The sequence below is a fragment of the Nannospalax galili genome, unplaced genomic scaffold (assembly GCF_000622305.1).
Source record: "Nannospalax galili isolate Female #2095 unplaced genomic scaffold, S.galili_v1.0 scaffold1259, whole genome shotgun sequence".
In the NCBI taxonomy this organism is placed as follows: Eukaryota; Metazoa; Chordata; class Mammalia; order Rodentia; family Spalacidae; genus Nannospalax; species Nannospalax galili.
In genome coordinates, this window is record NW_008343968.1 from 814,732 (window position 1) to 835,347 (window position 20,616).

At 38.3% G+C, this 20,616-nt stretch overlaps 1 pseudogene; it reads left to right on the plus strand.

Annotated features, from left to right (window-relative positions):
• The first annotated feature begins 17,934 nt into the window (after window positions 1–17,934).
• LOC103739774 lies at window positions 17,935–18,445 on the plus strand (annotated as a pseudogene).
• The last annotated feature ends 2,171 nt before the right edge of the window (window positions 18,446–20,616 follow it).

A 20,616-nucleotide genomic window follows, 5' to 3' on the forward strand; every position in this document is an offset into this window, starting at 1 on the left:
TCTATATTTCAGATTTTTTCTTAATATTTTAAATTTTTAAAAAAATTTCAAAGTTTTCCAGATAGTTGTTCAGTTACTCATATGAATTCACAGCAACAGTGGCAACATGCACAAGTCCCATGCAGGCTCAAACAAGAAGAAAATCACAGCATAGACATAAAGAAAGGGTAAAAATCTCAAACCCCATCTAAGGAAATTGTGGCAACAGGTGGCTGCTGGAAGGGGCAGAGATCATCTCTTTCAAACATTGGACTCTTCGTGGGTTAACCAGGCTCCAGTGGATGACCCACACTGAGAGACATTTAGGGACATGAATTAGACTCTATGGGCTATACATTATATATATACATATATTTATATATGTTAGAGTACATTAAATTGAGTGGAGAGCAATAAGGGGAGGTACAGATAGGGAAGGGAATCTAAATGCCATCAAATTATATTGTATGAAAATCACAAAATTTAATTAAAATATAAAAAATAATTTCATACATTAGTACTATAGTAGCATTATTTCTATCCCTCCTATTTCCCCACCAACTCCTCTTAGCATCTGTTGCTACAGGCAAGGAACAGATGCTAAGAAATAGAGAATTAGTTTTATTCCCATCCCCCTCAACCTCCTCCCACATCCCCCTTCACAATTTCTTGTCCAATTCTTTGACTATATTACACACACACACACACACACACACACACACACACACACACACAAAACACATTGAGTTAAAGGCTGCTCGCTTGGGATTAGATAACCTCTCAGGGAGATAATCCCCAAAGAAAACTAATTCTCTATTTCTTAGCATCTGTTGCTTGCCTGTAGCTCTTCATCTTGAGGTGGAACCCTGTGAAATTTCTCCAATCCACCTTGGCATGTCAATTGGTTTTATCATTATGCAGATCTTGTCAGGCTACCATATAGTGGAGATTTCATGGGTGTGGCTTCCCTGTCATGTCTAAAATGCATCAACTAGTAGCATCCCTGCCAACATCTGCTGTCAATTGTTCTGTTGATCTTAGCCACTCTGACTGGAACAAGATGAAATCTTAAAGTAGTTTTGATTTGCATTTCTCTAATTATTAAGGATGTTCACATTTTTCTTTGTTATTTTTATGTGTATGACTGTATTGCCTATATGTATGAGTATATCCATGTCATGCAATGCCCATGGGGGTCAGAAGACAGTGTTGGATTTCCCTGGAACTGGAGTTATGGGAAGTTGTTAGCCACCATGTGGGTGCTGGGAATTGAACCTGCCCTTAGACCCATCGATTCTTTGTATTGTTTTCTTTGTTTCTATTTCATTAATTTCTGCTCTGATTTTTGTTAGTTCTTATCTGCTGCTGTTGGGTTTGTTTTTTTCTTGCCTTTTAGCTTCTTAGATTGTGCCATTAGGCCATTTATTTGTGTTCTTTCTGATTTTTTAATAGAGGCACTTAGAGCTATAAACTTCCCTCTTAGGAATAATTTTAATGTGTCCCAGAGGTTTTGTTGTGTTATAGTCTCATTTTCATTTAGTTCCAGAAATACATTTTTTTCTTTCTTGATTTCTTCTGTGACCCATTAATCATTCATCGGTGCTTTGTTTAATCTCCATGAGTTTCTTTCCCTGTTGACTTTAAGCTTTAGTGTTGTGGTCTGATAGAATGCATAGAATCATTTCAATTCTTTTTATTTGTTGAAGTTTGTTTTGTGCCCCAGCATGTGATCAATTTTAGAGAAACTTCCAAGGGCTACTGAGTAGAATATGTATTCTTTTGTGCTTGGGTGGAATATTCAGTAGATGTCTGTTAGATCATTTGATGTATAATATTATTTAATTCAGATGGTTCTCTGTTTATTCTTTGTCCAATTGACCTGTCTGTTGGAGACACAGGGGTATTGACGTCAGCTACTATTACTGAGTTAGGTTAATCTTTGTCTTGAAGCCCTGTAGCACCTACTCTTTATGGAATTGGTTGCACTGGAGTTTGGCTGCATATATGTTTATAATTAAAATGGCCTTTGGTTAATTGTTCCTTTTATCAGAATGAAGTGATCTTTATCTCTTCCTATTAATTTTAATTTTAAGTCTATTTTGGCAGCTATCTGATTTTTCAATGCCTGCTTCTTTCTTAATGCCATTTGCTCTGAATACTTTTTCCATCTTTTCACCCTAAGGTAGTTCCTGTCCTTGAAGATAAAAGGTAAGGTGAGTTTATGCAGACAACAAAAAGGTGGGTTTTATTTCTTAACCCATTCAACTAGTCTTTGTCTTTCGACTGGGGAGTTGAGGCCATTTCTATTTAAAGTTATTGAAAGATGTGCATTTGTGCTGTCATTTTAATTTGTTTGAGTTCTTGGTCCCATTTTGTGTTACCATAACTATACATTCACTTGTTTTCTTTCTGTAGCCTCTTGGGTATGGTCATTCTTTTCTTTAATCCTTTGGAATTGTTTCAAGTATTCTCTGTAGCATTGGCTTTTGGACATGTGGGTGCTGAGAATCAAACTCAGGTTCTCTCAAGAGAAGCTAATGCTTTTACCTACTGAACCATCTCTCCATTCCCAAATCCTGTGATTTTATTTATAATTTTCATATTCTTTTTTTGAGTGGTTCAATTATCTCTATCTTCAGTTCATGATATTGTATTTTCTACTGGTAAAACTTTCCCCTGTTTTTTCTAATATGATTATTGAGTTTTTCAATACCATCTTCATCTCATTCTGAGTTTCTTTAATATTTCTATCTCTTTCCTATATTCACTTTTCAAATCCTGAATTGTCTTTGACATTTCATTTACCAGTATATTTGTATTTTCTTGAACTGTAGTCAGGAGTTTATTCCTTTCCTCTTTGAATTCATTGAACTATTTTTTCATATGTTCTTTAAGCTCCTTGAATTCTCTGACCATGTTTATGACTGTTTTTTTAAGTTCTGTGTCCTGAAGTTTCTCTGGGAAGTTCTCATTGTAAAATATTTCTATATAACTAGTGGAATTTTGTGAAAAACATAATATCTTGTTTTCTCATATTATTTCTGTTTTTTCTATGTGACCTGGATACATTGACTTCTTTTGTTGGTTGTCTGTCTGATATGATACATGTCTGAATGTATTGTAATGACTCTGGACTATTCTAGCCAGACTGCAATACAGCTTTGTAACTTGATTCATTTGCTGAATAGCTTTCATGTGGCAGGAAGCTTATTAGGCCCTGGGGTCAAGAAACTGAAGAATGTATAATGCAAAGGCTTGTAAGGTAGATGGGCATGCAACAGGCAGGCAGAGAGATAATGGCTATGGTGTAGGTACCTAAGTACCATGGGAGCTCAGCTTACTACCCAAACACAAACAGAAGATGGCAAGATAATGATATAAAAACTTTTATTAAGAACATTTTCTGAATTATTGAATGAATTTTGGATTAGGAGAATAATAAGACACCTGAAGTAACAAGAGTTCACATGGAACAGTAGATAGTTCAATGTGCTTATTGTAAGACTGTAAGCTTAAATGAATTTATATGATTGGGATAATGGCAGGAATAGTAGGAGATCACATTGAAGAATGAGATAAGAACAAGATCATAAGGATCATGGAGAAAATGTGATGTAACTAGAATAACTTGAAGAGGGTTTAATTAAAAATACATTTACAAAGATAGGGAGTGGGTGAGGACTGGGGCAGTAGCTGAATAGTAGAGCACTTGCCTATCACGTATGAGGTCCTAGATTTATCCCCAGTACTGTAAAAGAAAGGCGGGGTGGGGAGCAAAAGTTGGAACTAATATAGGAACTAATATAGGAAGAATGGGGGGACTCTGGAGACTCAGTAGGCGCTGCCTGACCTGTAATGACCCTGAAAGAAAGAAGGCAGCTGGAAGAATAGATGGTTGAGCAAATGCTATGGAACAGGGGAGTTCAGTAGTATGTTCTTGTGGGTAGCAGCTATCAGCCTGGGGAAAGATGGAGAAAGATGGAGAGAGAGGGTCTGGAGAATTGCTGTGGTCCAGAGGATGTGGGTTCACCATTTAGGAGACTGACAGGAGAGAGATGAGGGTGGCCATGCAAGGGCGCTAGTGCAGGGGATGCAAAGAGCAAACAGAAGCCATATTTAGGTGTAAAATCCAGCAGGCCTTGATGACAACTAGCCATGTAAGATGCGGGAGAGAAAATTTGAATGCTTGATTATTGTTTCTGGGCAGATGAGATCTACTCTGTGGAACTCTTTCTTTTACTGTTCTTGTTAGCTGTAACTATTGCTTGTATTTGCAATGACTTTTTCCTCGAGTCCTCACATATTACAGATAATTAAATAGATGCTTGGACAGTTTCTCTGTATTATATAACGAACTCCTCATCTTTGGTTATTATGAAGTCATTCCATTTTCACAGGTTTCCACCATGTGTTTCTTCTCACACAACACCTTACTTCTTTCTGACTCCCCTCTCCTTGGGTGCAGTGCAGTTTGACAGGAGACAGATGTAGCATATTACCAGTCAGGAGCTTGGTGACATTAAATTTCCTGGATGTTCATGAAATTGCAATGTCAGGTTATAGTTTCCATTTATGTATATCTTATACCCTGTTTATATTACCTTTTTAATTTTTCTTCCCTCTTTCTGTTGTATGTGGTATATGGTACATGAACACCAGTGGGTTGCTGCACATGCCCATGTACACACATGGAGACTAGATGAAGAAATTGGATGTCTTCTTCTCTCACTCTCTGCCCTAATACCTTAAGATGGAGTCTTTCACCAAGCTGAAAACTTACTGTTCTGTTTAGGCTGGCTGGCCAGACAAATCCAAGAATCTGTTTGCCTTCTTGCCCTAATGCTGGGGTTACAGTTACAAGAAGCCACATCTGGCTTTTTATGTGAACTTTAGGGATTTAATTCAGGTTCTTAGACTTTCTCAGTTAGGACTCTTACCCACTGAAGTTTCCCCACCCCCATTCATTTTATTTTTTTGTCAAGGTCTTTCTATGTAGCTCTTGCTGTGCTTGAATTAGCTATGTATCCTCGACTGACCTCAAACTTGTGATGCCCCTGCCTCTCAGCCTGCCAAGTCCTGGAATTACAGAGTGTGTTACTGTATCTGGAAATCATACTATCTTTTTCAGTAATACCGGAAAAGAAAAATAATAAAACAGAAAACAAAAGGAGAAAAGAGAGAGAGAGAAAGAGAGAGAAAGAAAGAGAGAGAGAGAGAGAGAGACCACCTTGAGAAACAGTTGCTTACAGTATCTGGTAGCACAGCTGCCTGCAATTATCTGGGTTGCAGAAAAGAAGGAAATGTCCTGCCCTTAGCACCCACATTCTGAAACCCTAAGGCTGGTTAGGAAACAGTCATAAAACTTAATCTTGAACAGCTTCCCTTCTTTACAGAGAGAACATCTGCTTGCTTAAATCTTTAGTTTCTGCTTCTGTATTTATGCTTGGCAAGCTGACTGTTGGGAAGAATTTTCCACCCGGGGCCCACAGTCATATAGGCCCTTTGTGGCTATTGCTCAGTTAGGCTACCATTTGACCCCCTTTCCCCGTTATACCTATAACTACTGTGGAAGTGCACCAGAGCTCGGATTTTGGGAGGCAACTCCACTGAGGACAGCAGTGAGTGAATCTTTCTTTTCTTTTTTTTTAAATCATCCACCCAGTCTGAGGTACCAGTTTGAAGTGCAGAAATTTCCCAATCTAAATTTCCCTTAAAAATGCCATTTGGGGGCTGAAGAGATGGCTCAGCAGTTAAGAACACTGGTTGTTCTTGCAGAAGACCTGGGTTCAAATCCCAGCACCCATAGGGCAGCTAACAACTGTCTGTAACTCCAGTACCCTGGGATCCGACAGCCTCTTCTGATCTCCAAGGTCATTACACGACACGGGTGCACTTATCTACATGCAGGCAATATATGCATACACATAAAATAAAAAAATACCATTTGCTTAGCAAAGAAATTCATGTCCTTCACTTTTTCAAGATTTTAAATATGTAGTGTTTAAGTATTTAAAAATGCAGATAATCAGGTAAAAATGAATTTTATTGAAGACTACTCAAACACACAGAATATGTATCTGTAGAGAAAATTTGAAAAAGATATACAAAATATTTTTCAGTTTGATGGATAAATAATCCTGAATTCATACCAACAGTATATAAACTGAAAATCTAATAATCTTGTGTTGATACTGCTTAAGTAGAGGAAAACTTTTTCCCATTATGTTGAATTTTTGTGAACTTCATACAATATATGCTGATCATATTTAGATCCCCTTTACTATACCCACCCAATGTAATAAATATATACATTTATAGATTTTATTTATATTCTGCTTGTATATTGTTGTCCCACTAAGTTTTCTCCTTCCAGCTCTCTGTTTGACCTGCCCTCAGTCTTTTCAGCATCTCTTGCCCTGGGTGCTATCAGACAAACCATATAATGTATATTTATCTGAATTTTTCAAGAGGTTTTTGTCTGACTCGAGCTTACATGGAAATTGTGTCTGCTGTCACCATTGCTGTGAGTTCATATGAGTAACTCCCAAATGTCTGGAAAACTGTTTGCTCCTGGTCATCCATCCCCTCTTAGAATCTTCCTGCCATCTCTTCCATAATGATCTCTGAGCCACTGGAAGCAGAAGTTATATATAGGTGTCCAGTTCTGATTTAAACACTTGCAGCCTGATGTTCTTTGCATATTGGCCAGTTGGGGGTCTGTGTTGATTATCATCTGCTGCATAAAGAAGCTTCTCAGTTAGAGTTGAGTGAAGCATTAATATGTGAATATAGCGTTAAGTCATTAGGAGTTACTTTAATACTATATCTGTTTTGCAGAATAATAGTATTAGGCTCTCTCCTATGACCTGTGGCCTGTCTAGCCACATAATCCTAGGTCTCATATCAGTGTCAGGTATGGACTCCAACTTATGAAGGAAAGTTTAAATCCAATTAGAAAGTGATTGGTCACCCCCATAATATTCATGCCACTGTTGTACCAGAGGTTGTATCTTGCCAGATCAGTTGTTGTTAAAGCAAGCAGGATTCATTGCTAGGTGAGATTAATGACGGATTTTCTCCTCCAGTAACATATATAATACCTTCTAGCACTATGGAACATACAGAGCACCTTCTAGGACTAATCAGTAGAGATGAAGCTGTGAAGTACCAGTTTGATTTCTCTTTGCTCTACAGTTCATATATATAGTGTTTTCAGCAATAGGGTCTTACTATCAAGTTCTGATGGGTAACCAAGAGCAGGGGCAATGTCCAATATTATTTGAGGGTCTATGGGACCCCTAATTAGCAGTTTCAAAAGAAGTAGTCCATCTCTGGCATTGGGCATTTAGTTTGCTAGCCTATGGTGTCTAGTAAAGGCAAGGTCCCCATGTTATAAGGTAACCTTTTAAGTCTCCTTCTGTAATGTGTATGAATATACTTTACGAAGCTTCTATAGTGTTAGGTTTCCATGTTTTGTCTAGGCCTTTAGTGTTACTTATCCTTCCCCATACTCCCTCCTCTGCCCTGTCCTCCTATTTCCCAACCCAATTATTAACCCTTACTACTCTGTTTCCCTTCCTCCCTTTATACTGCCACATTCTATCTCCTCTCCCAACGTCCTCTGCCCTGTCCTCCTATTTCCCAAACCAATTATTAACCCTTCCTCTGTTTCCCTTCCTCCCTTTATACTGCCACATTCTATCTCCTCTCCCAATGGAGCCTCCCCACTTCTTGCCTCTTTTTGTTTTCTGACCTCTGTGGATTTTCCAATTAAAACATGTTTATTTACAAATTCAAAGCTAGCATTCAGCTATGAGAAAGAATATGTGACATTTGTCCTTCTGGGTCTGATTTACCTCACTCAGGATGAATGTTTCATCCATTTACTTGTAAATTTTGTAATTTTTGACAGCTAAGAAATATTCAATTGTGTAAATATACCATACCTTCATTATCCATTCATCTGTTGATAGAAATCTAGGTTGTTTCAATGTCCTGATTGTTATGAAAATGGCAGCAATGAACATGAATTCACAAGTATATCTGTAGTAGAATATGGAATTTTATGGGTACGTGTCCAGGTGTTGTATGACTGGATCATATGGTAAAGTGATTTCTAGCTTTCTGAAAAAGAGCCACACTGATTTCTATAGTGGCTGCCCCAGTTTGCACTCCTACCATCAGTCGATAGGAGTCTCCCCCATCCCCAGATCCCTATTAGCATTGATTCTTATTTGTTTATTTGTTTGTTTGTTTGTTTTATCTTAGCTCTTCTGGGAGGGGGTAAAATGAAATCTCAAAGTGGTTTTAATTTTCATTTCCCTAATGGCCAATGATTTTGAACATTTTCTTAAGTATTTTTCAATCATTTTCATTTCATCTTTAGAGATCTCCCTGCTCAGCTCCTTGACCCACTTTTAAAATTGGGTTGTTTGGGGTTTTTTAAATTCTTTTTCAGTTCTTTGCATATTCAAGATAGCAACCCTCTATGAAAGGTGTAGCTGGAAAATATTTTGACGTCTTTTTGAGTTATTTGTATATTCTAGATCATAGTCCTCTGTCAAAGTTGTAGCTGGTAAAGATTTTCTCCCATTCTGTAGGTCTAACATATTCCCTACTTCCTCCTCTGACTCAGGGTGTCTGTCTGATTTCCTGATGATGAGGTCCTTGATATATTTGGAATTGAGTTTTATGCATGGTGAGGGAAAGGTATCTGGTTTCATTCATCTGCATGTAACTATCCAGTTTGACTAACACCATTTGTTAAACATGGGTTTTTACTCCAGTATGTTTTTGAACACTTTGTCAAAAACCAGATGGTTGTAAATGCTTAGACTTAAATATGGGTCCTCAATTCTATTCCACACTTTGTTTATTTATTTTTATTTTATTTTTATTTATTAAATTTTTGTGTATTTCACACAGAACAGCTCAAAAATTCTTAATCATCTTTATACCTCCATCCCCACTGGCACCCTCCCAATGCGCCCCCCCCATACTGGAGCCCATATACTCAGTGATCCCTGTCAAGGCCCACAGAGTTGTCAGTGTCCCCAGCCATTTCCCAGTGCAAGTCTGTCCACTAAGTCTAGTTAGCCTCTTTTATGCCAGAGCCATGCTGTTTTTATCATCATATCCCTGTAGTATAATTTGATATCAGCAGTTCTTTTATTACTCAGGATTATTTTGGCTATCCTCTATTTTTTGTGTGTATATTTCCATATGAAATTTGAGGTTATTTATTTAAACTTCTGTGAAGAATTGGTTTGGAAATGTAATGGGTATTGAATTGAAATTGTAGATTGCTTTTGGTAGGATGACCAAATGAATCCTACCAATCCATGAGCATGGGAGGTTTTTCTACCTTCTTCCTTCAATGTCTTAAAAGTTTTTATCATAAAATCCTTTGCTTCCTTGATTATACTTATTCCAAAATATTCTGTGGTTTGGAGGGATATTGTCAATGGGGTCATTTCCATGATTTCTTTCTTGGTATGTTTATTGTTGGTGTAAGGAAGGTTTTCCAAGTCCTTTAGATACATCATGAATTTATTTATGTGAGATGTTTCTAATTTTCTGGTGTAGGCAGTTAATGCTATAAATTTTCTTCTTAGGGCTGCCTTCATATTGTTCCATAGATTTGAGTATGTTGTATTTTAATTTTCATTCAACTCTAGGAATGAATTTTTAAATCCCCTCTTGATTTCTGCCTTGATTCAATTTTCATTCAGTAGCGTGTTGTTCAGCTTCCATGAGTTTGTGTACTTTTCCCCATTTTTATGGTTGTTGATATCTAGCCTTATTCTTTTGTGGTCAGATAGAAAAAGAATGTTATTTCATTTTCCTAAATTTGTGAAGATTTGCTTTGGGTCCTAATATGTGGTCAGTGGGGGAACATTCCAGGATCTGCTGAGAAGAAAGTGTGCTCTTTGGTGTTTGGATGGAATGTTCTGTAGATATATGTTAGGTACAATTTATTCATGATGCCAATTAACTCCAGTGTTTCTCTAGTTTTTATCTGGCTGACCTTTCTATTGGCAGTGGGATATTGAAGTCACCCGCTCTCACTATGTTGGGGTCAATGTGTGAATTTAGATTTAATGGTTTCTTTTATAAAATTGGATGTCTCTGTGTATGGTGCTATATGTTTATGACTGTAGTATTTTCTTGGTTTATTTTTCCTTAATGATGCTTGATGTCTATTTTGTCAGATATTAGAATAGCTATAGCTGCTTGTTTCTCAGTTCCATTCACTTTGAATAGGATTTTCCACCCTTTTACCCTAAGGTAGTATTGATCATTGATGTTGAGGTGTGTTTCTTGGAGGGAGAAAATCAATGGATCCTGTCTTCTATTCCAATCAGTCTGTCTTTTTACTGGGGAGTTGAGACCATTAATATTAAGCATTATTATTGACCAATGTTTATTAATTTCCATTATGTTGGTATTGTAGTGTTGTTTTCTTAGATCTTTTTTGGTTTAATGTTCTGGGATAGTTTATTTATTCTTTGTGCTCTCTTGAAAGTCTTTAATTTTTTCTTCAGACCTAAGTATTCCATCTAGTATTCCCTATGAAGCTGGTTTAATGGACATTAATTCCTTAAATTTCTTTTTATCACAAAATGTTTTTCTTTATCCTTAGACTGCTGCTGATAGTCTTGCTAGGTACAGTATTCTGGATGGGAATCTGTGTTCTTTCATGACTTGTAGGACATGGATCCACACCCTTCTGGCTTTCGTGGTGTCCACTGAAAAGTCAGTTGGTGTTCTGATGTTGTTCTGCCTTCGTATGTAACCGATCGTTCTCACAGCTTTCAATATCTCTTCTTTGTTCTGTATATTTACTGCTTTGACTATTATATGATGTGGGGAATTTCTTTTCTGTGTCTGTCTCCTTGTTGTGTGTGCCTCTTGTGCCTTGATGGGTATCGCCCTAAATCTTGGAAGTTTTCTCCTATGGTTTTATTAAAAATATTTTCTGTGCCTTTGATCTGGGTTTCTTCTCCTTCTACACCTTGGGTTTCTAGGTTTGATCTTTTTACAATGTCCCAGAGGTCTCGTATTTTCCATTCCTGGGTTATTTTAGATTTGACATTTTATCTGATTGAGTGATACATTTCCCTAACCTTGCCTTCAAGATCTGATATCCTGTTCCATTTTCTCTACTTCGTTTTTGCTTCTTTCTCCTAAGCTTTTTTATTTATGCTCCCTATTTTATTTCAAGTTTCATTTCTTCAGAAGTTCTATATCTTTATTGATATCTAATTTCACATTTTAAATAGTTTTAGTTTTTCATTCAACTGTTTTTGGGGAGATTCAAAGTCTTCAGTCTTTTATTCATATCTTTTTTGAGTTTTGTAAACAGATTTAAAATTGCTATTTTGAAATCATTGTTTTGTGCATCCATGAGGCTGCCCTTATCAGAAAGCATTATGGTGGGGGGGGGTGCTAATTTTTGGAGGAGATATCTTATCTTGGTTATTCATATTGTTTGTGTTTTTTCAATGAGCCCTGGAGTCTGGACCTGTGTAGTGGTCTTTCTTGATATGGTTAAGTGATCTCATTTTTGTTGAATGCTTGTTTGTGTCTTTGTTTTCTGATTCCCCAACTTGCCAGGCTAGGGCCCAGCTATATAGTAATGGTGCTCAGTTTGGGGGCCACTTTATGTTGACATGCAAATGAAGTAAAAGTTGTCTCACTTTAGCTAGACATAGGTGTAACTTTTGAAGTTCCAGGATTCACATAGTCCTGGATCAGGAGGGTGGACTAAGGGCTTCTAGGTGAACAGGTTGGCTGATAGGTTAGACTAGGGGATCTTGCAGGTGGGGGGTGCACAAGGATCCTAGTTATTCCAGCAGGCCTGAGAGATGAGATGTTGGGGCTCACAAAAGTCTCTGGAAAGAGAAATCATGACTGCAAGTCTGTGGCAGGGGAAGGATCCCAGTGACCCTAGGTAGTCTGAGAGCTGAGATGGCAGAGGAAACTCATCACAGGGACTCTGGCTGAGCATGCAGATCAGAAGCAGGCAATGATCCCAGTGTCCCAAAGAAGACTGGGAGCTAAGATGGTCAGGTGCAGAGAAGTCTCAGGGATTAGAACTCAGTATTATAGGTTTGGGGTAGAGAAGGATCCAAGCAAGCCAAGCTGGCCTGAGAGCTGAAATGGAGCAGCTCAGGGAAATCTCAGGAGCAGGAACTCAGGACCTCATGTCTGAGGTAGAGAAAGATCCCAGTGACCCAAGGAAACCTGATAGCTGAGATGGCAGGGTGTGGGGAAGTCTCAGGAAAGGAAATGCAGGACCTCAGGTCTGGGGCAGGAAAGAATCCCAGTGACCAAAGCTGGCCTGATAGCTGAGGTGGCAGAGGGAACTACAGCAAATCTGAGGAAGCACAAACCTGGGGCATGTTGGTAATTATTTTTATATAACCATGTGAGTCTATTAGAATATATAGCTCACATGTGATAATAAATTCTAAACCTCAAGACATTCAACTCGGATACTGCTGACACTAATGTTTTCAGTGTCAATTAGTGTGATTAAAATCTAATAATTAAAACTTTAGTATCATTAAATTTCATTAATGGCTATAATTAGACTCATAAATCATGTTCTTTAAGATGAAGTCATGTGTCCTGCAAGTTCCATTGTGGAAAAGCATTGTATTCTCAGATGAGAAACTCACTGTGGACTTGCTTTGAATCCTGCCCAAGAAGGCAGAAGTAGAGAGTAGAAACCCCAGAGTCTGAAATCAAAACCCCAGAGCATGGTTTGGCTGCCATACTTCTTAATAATGTGGTTTCTGAGTCTAACTTTTCCTGGAAGGTAGAAGAACACTTAAACATTTAGAGTTGTATGAAATAAGTGTTAATATATGTAAAGGAATTCCATAAATTTCACAATACAAGGCTATAATAAATTGTCAAATTTAAGCAGGAATATTGTTCTTATTTCTAGCCTAACTTCACAATGAAGTATTTTCTATAGTATTGCTGTAGTAACTTAGATGGCTGTTTAGGTTGAGAAATGCCTGATAAAGATCAGAAAACAATATTTAGAGTGATATTGCAGACACAGAAATCAGTTCTTTATTTTGGTACATAGGTAGTTTTTATTTAGCAAGGCAGTGCAGCACCGTAAAAATAGTCCTGGATACTGAAACTGTGCAAAGTCATCTTAGTAATCAATTTAAAAAGGCTGGCCTTGGTGGCACACACCTTTAATCCCAGCACTTGGGAGGCAGAGGCAGGCGGATCTTTGTGAGTTCGAGGCCAGCCTGGTCTGCATAATGAGTTCCAGGACTACAGGGAAACCCTGTCTCAAAAAGACAAAAAAAAAAATCAATAAAAAAGTTCTAATTGTTGTGTAACCTTTAAAATTTTTTCAAAGCATTGAGGTCTCTCTTACCATTGCTTATATATGTAAAGCAAAATGAAAAAGTGGAAAACAATTTCTTTAGAAAACTGTAATTAAAGCATTTGAAACATTGGGAATTAGCATTTGATTTATTTTTTTTAAGTATTAAAAGTAACTTGGAAGGATGAAACATATTGCCGTAATAGCAGCAACACCAAACTGAACCAAATATAAAAACACATTTCAATTTAACTAAATACCAGCAGTATCAATGAACGGAAGCAGAAAACAGCAAGAATAAAGTGGAATGTGTTATGAGGTTAAAAATCATATAGTCAGAATGTAGAAATGGGAAATGAATGAAATATTTAACAGGGAAAGGAGAAAGTAAAGGAAAAGCAAAGCTGAATAAAAGAAAGGAAAAATAAGAAGGAAAAAAGATGTGGAGTGAGTGATTAAAAAGATTGTTCCATCTTAAGGAACTCTGGAGACCCTCTGCACCTGCTCTGCAAGGTCCGCTGAGCAACTTCGGGCGCACGAATGCAGCAGTGAAAGCAGGAAAACTGGGCTGAGCACTAGCCAGCCCTGGGAAAGCCCGGCGGGGTCCCTGGGGTTGCAACTCCCAGGTCCCCAGCAGCCCGCTCGCTGGTGAAAGAAATCCTGGAGGTCCTAGTGGACCTATGCATCCGGTGGACGTCTGCGTATGGCCCCTTCACTTTTGGGCAAAGGAGGCTTCACCAAGTGCTTCGAGATGAGACACAGACATCAAGGAGGATGCTGTCCAGGACCTCTGTTCTTGTGATTGCTTGTTCTTGGGCTGCCAGGGGAGCTCAGACTTATATAGCAGGTTCCCTCTCAAGATGGTGCCTGGCCACAGTCCTCCTATTCATGAGGAATGACAGAATAGAACTCTTCTCCACTGGTGACCCATCATGCCAGTTGTCATCTCACCAAAACAACCCAACTGGATTCAAGGCGCTCAAGAACTGTGGGCTTGTCCTTTGGGTAGGACTTCCGGTCTCTTTTCACCTATTGGCTTAACTTTACGATAAGGCTTCTGCTTCCGGTCCATGGGCTCGGGAGACGCGTGCTTCTTAAATCTGTTCATTGAGTTGCTCTCCAGTTTCTCCTCACTTTCAGCCATCCTCTGGCCCAGCTTTGTGTTTCTGAAGTTTTTCCATACTTCCTCTTTGAAACAGAGTCTCTTCTTTTTTATCTCAACCAATGACTGTCATTTACTATGTCCTATGGTGGTGGCTTCTAATCCATCATCTTAGCCTAGCTTCACTGTATGCATTTTACATTGTGAAAGCCCCAGTTTGTATTTTAACTATTAGACATACGTTAAAGCCTTAGTTCTCATTTGTAAAATGTTATTTTTAATATCTACAAATGTACTGTAATTTAGGGCAATTTGTAATATCTATAAATATTTCTACATAGATTGCCATATGGCCATAAATGACCTCAAATGCTATTTTATTTCGAAAATTGAGCTCAGCCAAGGCAGACACCTTCAATTTGCCTTCTCATTTTAACGTCTTATGTCATTTCTTCTCTCCTGTGGTCTCTGGCTTGTGAGGGCAGACCCCTCCAAGCCATGCCTGAGCTCTTTATCTTGAATGCAGCTCTCCCTGGAACCGTTCTGTCTCTTCTTTCTCAAGTCTCTCCTTTTGCTGCCTCATTCCTAACAGCATTATAGTCTTCTCTGCTCTCCTGGGGTTTGATTACCGAAATAGAAAAAAAAACTGAAGAGCTCTATATTTTCCTCCTCATTTCCCTTAATCCTGTCTGACACTCTGCCTCTGACACTCCTGAAGGCGTTATCCTGAAATAACTATCGACTGTGCGATCACCAGCTCAGGTGGTCTTTCAGTCCACAGTCACAGTAAGCTCTGCCAGTCTCGGAGAAACGTCTTTCATGGCTCCAAATCAGTGCTGCACTTTTAAATGATTCTGTCTTCTTATTTTTATGTTCTTTTTTCAAATCTTCTCAACAATTATTTATCTAATCTCTCCTAAATCTAGAACTTCTCCAGTTTTATAAATTTCTATTCTTCTTGGGCCTGTTTGCTCTGTTTTTCTTTTTGCCTATTTCTTTTTTTATTTTCTTAGTCGGGTTTTGCTTATATCTACCTAAGCAGCTTTTAGATCTAATATTAACTTTTTGAAATGTCCAGATTAGCACTTCCAGCCAGTTTTAGAATATTTTAATCATTCACCATTCAGTTTCATCATGAACCTCCAAGCAGACAGGTACTTCTGTAGAGTTATAAAACAGTTATGAACAAGACCAAGGCCCTGCCCCGTAGAACTCAAATCCTAGTGGAGAAGGAATCCTAGCCAGTGGGGCAGTGTGACTGAGGTGTTGAATGGAAAGCATCCCCCTTCCCACCCTCTCCTCTTTTATTCTTTCTTTTTCATTATAGGGAGATCTCCACACTGAGATTGTGATGCCTCTTGAATTGTTTTTTGTAGTCTCTCAATCTTACCACCTGTCACATACACATTGAGTACATTAAGTCCAAGGGTCATTATGACCTCAGGGCCCACAGGGCCTTATGAGGCATGGTAAACATGGTATTCTTCATTTTCTCTCTGTTAGAGGAACGATCATGAAAGAGTTTTGAGAAATAAAAAGGGAATAAAGATAGGCTTAATTTAATAAAAAGGCACTTTGTGGAGAAGTAAGTGTATATACAAAAACGTGGAAGCAGCCTGACTAGTATAGATATGCTGTGAAATGTAACAATGCAGGAAATGATGAGAGCTTGTACGAAAACGCAATAATGAAGGTTTTAGGAAGTGACTTTTAAAAGGATTTGATGAAGGTCTTCAATATCATATGGAAATAAGAGAGGAGTCGCCTGTGATTAGATCATAGAATCTAGTAGAATAGAGTTGTGGTTATGGGAAGATAAAGATTACAACGTACAGTTTGAGGGTGAGGAAATCAAGAATGTGACTTTAAACAGGTCGAATATGAGATATCTATTGTGTATACAGAAAAAAGTATCAGTTAACTATGTCAGTATGCAAGTCTGGTGTTCAAAGGTGAAATTAAGGAAACTAAATGTGTGGTTTACAATCAAATATAAGTCATTGGATTGGATGAGATCTTTATAAAACAAGAGCAGATGAATATGAGAAATCTAGACATAAGGACAGTGCTCCAGGACTGTCCAAGGTTTAAAGGTCAAGAAAAAGGGTGACTGAGAGCTGTAACCCATGTGCTTTCAGAGAGAACTTACAAACAGGCATTGCTAGTGGTTGGGTGAGAGGAAGACTGGGAAATGAATTTTTAAAATATATTCAAGGTTTTGTCTTTATTGGCATATGTTAGTTGTATAAAATAATGGGTTTCATTGTGACATTTTCATATGTGCATATATTAAACAATTTTATTCTTTTCTGGGAAATATAAAAATATAAACAAACACTACTACAAAGATGCTCACTGCAAACATCTTGCTGAGTTCCTTTTGTCTATGTGTACACAGATAGGTAGACGCCACGAAATTTGAACCATGAACCTTTACTTTGTCCTTTTTCTCAGTAAGATTAATTGTAAGCATTTTTGGAATGTGTTTTTTTTCTTTTTTATTGAATTTTGTGTATTTCATACAGAACTTCTTAGTCATCTTTATATCCTCTTCCTCACTGGCACCCTCCCATAGCCTCCCCCTCACTGGATTTCATGCATTATGTTAATGATATTGAGGCCTATTGAGTCAAGTTAGTGTCCCCAAATGTCCCTCAGTGCAAGTTCATCCACTGAGATCTAGTCAACTTATCTAGAGTCCCTCCTTTTAAGATCAGCTGACAATAGTTTTTCAGCTAAGATTGGGTCCTGCGGCCCATTTCCACAGCTCTATGCTGGGTTTTTGTCTGCTTCAGTTTGCATGGGTCTTGTACATATTGACACCATTGCTGTAGATTCACATGAACAAGGTTCCAGGACCTTGAAAGACTCTTTTGATGTGGTCATGTACCTCCTGCACTGTCTCTTATAGTCTTTCTGCCCCCTCTTCCACAATGGTCCCTGAGCTCTGGGTGGGTGAAGTTTAATTATAGGACCCACACTCTACAGACTCTTATTCTCTATACTTTGGCCATTTGTGTCCTTTTGTGTTTATGGACCTCTGCTTCATGAGGGAATGTCATTGATGAGAGCTGAGTGATACATTGGTATTCTCTCTACCTCTTGTTCTACTGTGTTCTGTGACCCTTAGGTGCAGAGGTTCCATTGTAGATGTGTCACTTAGAGTTGGGCAGCACATTGACAATTTTCTCTGTATATGACCAGTTGTGGAACTCTGTGATAGTCACCATCTGTTGCAAGAGAAGCTTCTTTGATGAGAGGTGACTGGCATACTTGTCTGTAAATAAAATGATCCATATTTGACACATAGTAAGAAATTACATTTCTCCAGGGATGCAACATCCTTGAGGTTTTCTCTAAGATCTATGGCTGCTCCAGACATGTGTATTTGCCTATGTCTGTAGTACCACACATGAGTTCCCTCTCATTGAGTGGACATTAAATCCAATCAGGTAGCTGTTGATTACCCCCAAGATAAAAGTGCCACTACTGAGACTTGATGCCTGACTTGTGCAGCTGGGAAACTTCGTCCTTCCCTTTCCCCTGGCTGACAGCTCGGAGGTTACAGGAACATGAGCCTGGAGTTGCTGTAAAAGATGTAAACCAGCAAGAGTTCATCAGAGCTCTGGCAGCCTTCCTCAAAATGTCTGGGAAGCTGAGAGTTCCAGAATGGTTGGACACAGTCAAGTTTGTCAAACATAAAGAGCTTGTTCCCTATGATGAGAACTGGTTCTATACACAAGCTGCTTCCACAGCACGACACCTGTACCTTTGAGGTAGTGCTGGGCTTGGCTCTATGACCAAGATCTATGTAGGACGTAAGAGAAACTGTCAGGCCCAGCCACTTCAGCAGAGGCTCCAAGAGTGTGGCCCGGCTGGTCCTCCAAGCCTTGGAGGGGCTGAAAATGGTGGAAAAGGGTCAAAATGGGGGCCACAAGCTAACACCTCAGGGAAGGGGAGATCTGGACAGAATCACCAAACAGGTGGTAGCTGCCAACAAGAAGCATTAGAACACAGGATGCTGGGTTAATAAATTGCCTCATTCAGAAAAAAAGTGCCACTACTGCCCCAATATAGTTTGCTGTGCCAGTTATTGTTGTGACTATTAGCCCTTAAAGCATTCACTGGATCATTGATTATGTTGTCCCTTAGCAGCTTGTATAGTGTTCTCCAAAACTATGAGAGCTAGCCTTCAGGGAGGTGGCTTCCAGGTCACTTCCAGCTCCATTGCTTCAAATCCTGTGTCCAAAGTATATCCTGTCTTCAGCAATAGGGTCTTACCTTAAAGTTCTGGGAGGCAATCAAGGGATGTGGTAATAGGCTGTGTAATTTTGGGAGTCTCTTGGACATCCATGGTCAACAGCTTGAAGGGAGGTTTGTCCTGTCTGGCACTGTTTCTTGCTATATAGCCTTCAGCTATACACATGGACTCATTTAAAGATATTGCATGTATCATTTTTCATTGGGTTTTTGAACTAATATGTTTCCTTCTGGTGGGAAAGAATTTATAAACACAAAAGGAAAGTCAACATTTGTGTGATGAACTTTGGACTGAGCAGGTGAGGATGGAATAAAAAGTAGAATTTAAAAGCAGAGGCTGTTCTTTTAAAAGTGAGGGTAAATACAGGTGATAGCTTGTAATGTTCTAGAATTATACTGAGTGTAAAGTTAGTGTTACTTATTAAAGATGAGGAAAAATAGCATTTTTGGAGGCTTGTTTAGGAAGCTAAATAAATACTTCAACCATTGTTAACACAACAAAAATCATATTAAATGAATGCAAATGTAAGTATATGATTAATTCAGTGCAAGAGCAGTGTGAAATTCTCATGCCATTACTATTGATTTCTCAGTGAGTAAGAGGATTATCAGCTAACAGTGGGGAAAGGAGACTGGGAGATTTGAGGAACTTGGAGACTGTAAAATTATCATCCAAGAGAATAGCTATTGAGTATTTTTGACAGCAACAGAATGAGAAATGTCACCCTCTAAGATGTAAATTCATGGGAAACACACACACACACACACACACACACACACACACACACACACACTTACCTGAAACAAGTCTCATTAGATCATACCTTTACTTCAATGATTTTCACTTCAATTCTATTTCAGGCACAAAAGGTGGATAGTGACTCACTAAACAATCTACTGACACACTAATGGGTTAGAATGTGTTGTTTGAAAAACATTCATCTAGAAAAATTGAAGAGGAAATTTTCTAGAGAAATATAATAGAATTTCTATGCAGAAATATAGGCTATTTCAGAATAGGATGTAAAAAGAGATTCATTAGCATCAGCAAACTAACTAGCATCATTGCACATTTCCCTCTTCCATTTACTCCACCTGCTGAAAATGTGATTTATTCTTAGAACCGTATTCTTCAGGAACTGATTGGAGTCTTCTTCCCATACCCCATTTTGGTAACTCTTTCCTTTCAATTGACCATGGCCACGAAATTTAAATGCTTTTACCTTTGAACTCCCACTAGCTTCTATTTGTGAGTTTTCTATTCTCATATACATTCAGCATAGTTCAGACCTTTATTGCTTTTCTATGTATCTCGTGTTTTCTTTTTCTTAGGTAATAATGGCTAGGCATAAGAAACTTGTTTTAAAAGACAGATAATTTTTAAAATCTGAACTACAATGTCACTATTTAAGAGATTATCTAAAGTCGTTAATATATATATGTGTGTGTATATCTATATATATAATTTCCTATCAATGTAACATTCATGTTTTGAAAGTTTCTCTATTTCTTTTTTATATATTTAGGCTTATATAATGAAACTCTGTCTCAAAATACTGCTTGCTTTTAAAATAACACATAATGAGTTTATGTCCACATCATAATTTGACAAAATTACATTTAACAGCAGCTTCAGTGGTATCCCGTGAATGGTGCTTTTCCCTGAATCATTGTGTTTGTGTACTCTTCAGATTTTGGACTACAGGGAGCCTTAACTGGCCAAGGGCACCAAGCTGCCATACACTAAAAGTCCTCACTTGTGGGTTCCTCCCAGTCAATCACTGAGTACATTGGAAAAGTAATTGGAAAGGTACTTAGGCAGGCCCATTTCTGGGATTCTTGAGTTTCCTCTGAGTAATTGACTTTGGCTGAAAGTTTCCTGATAGCTCTTTACCAATTTCTTTGGGATAGGGCGTTTCAG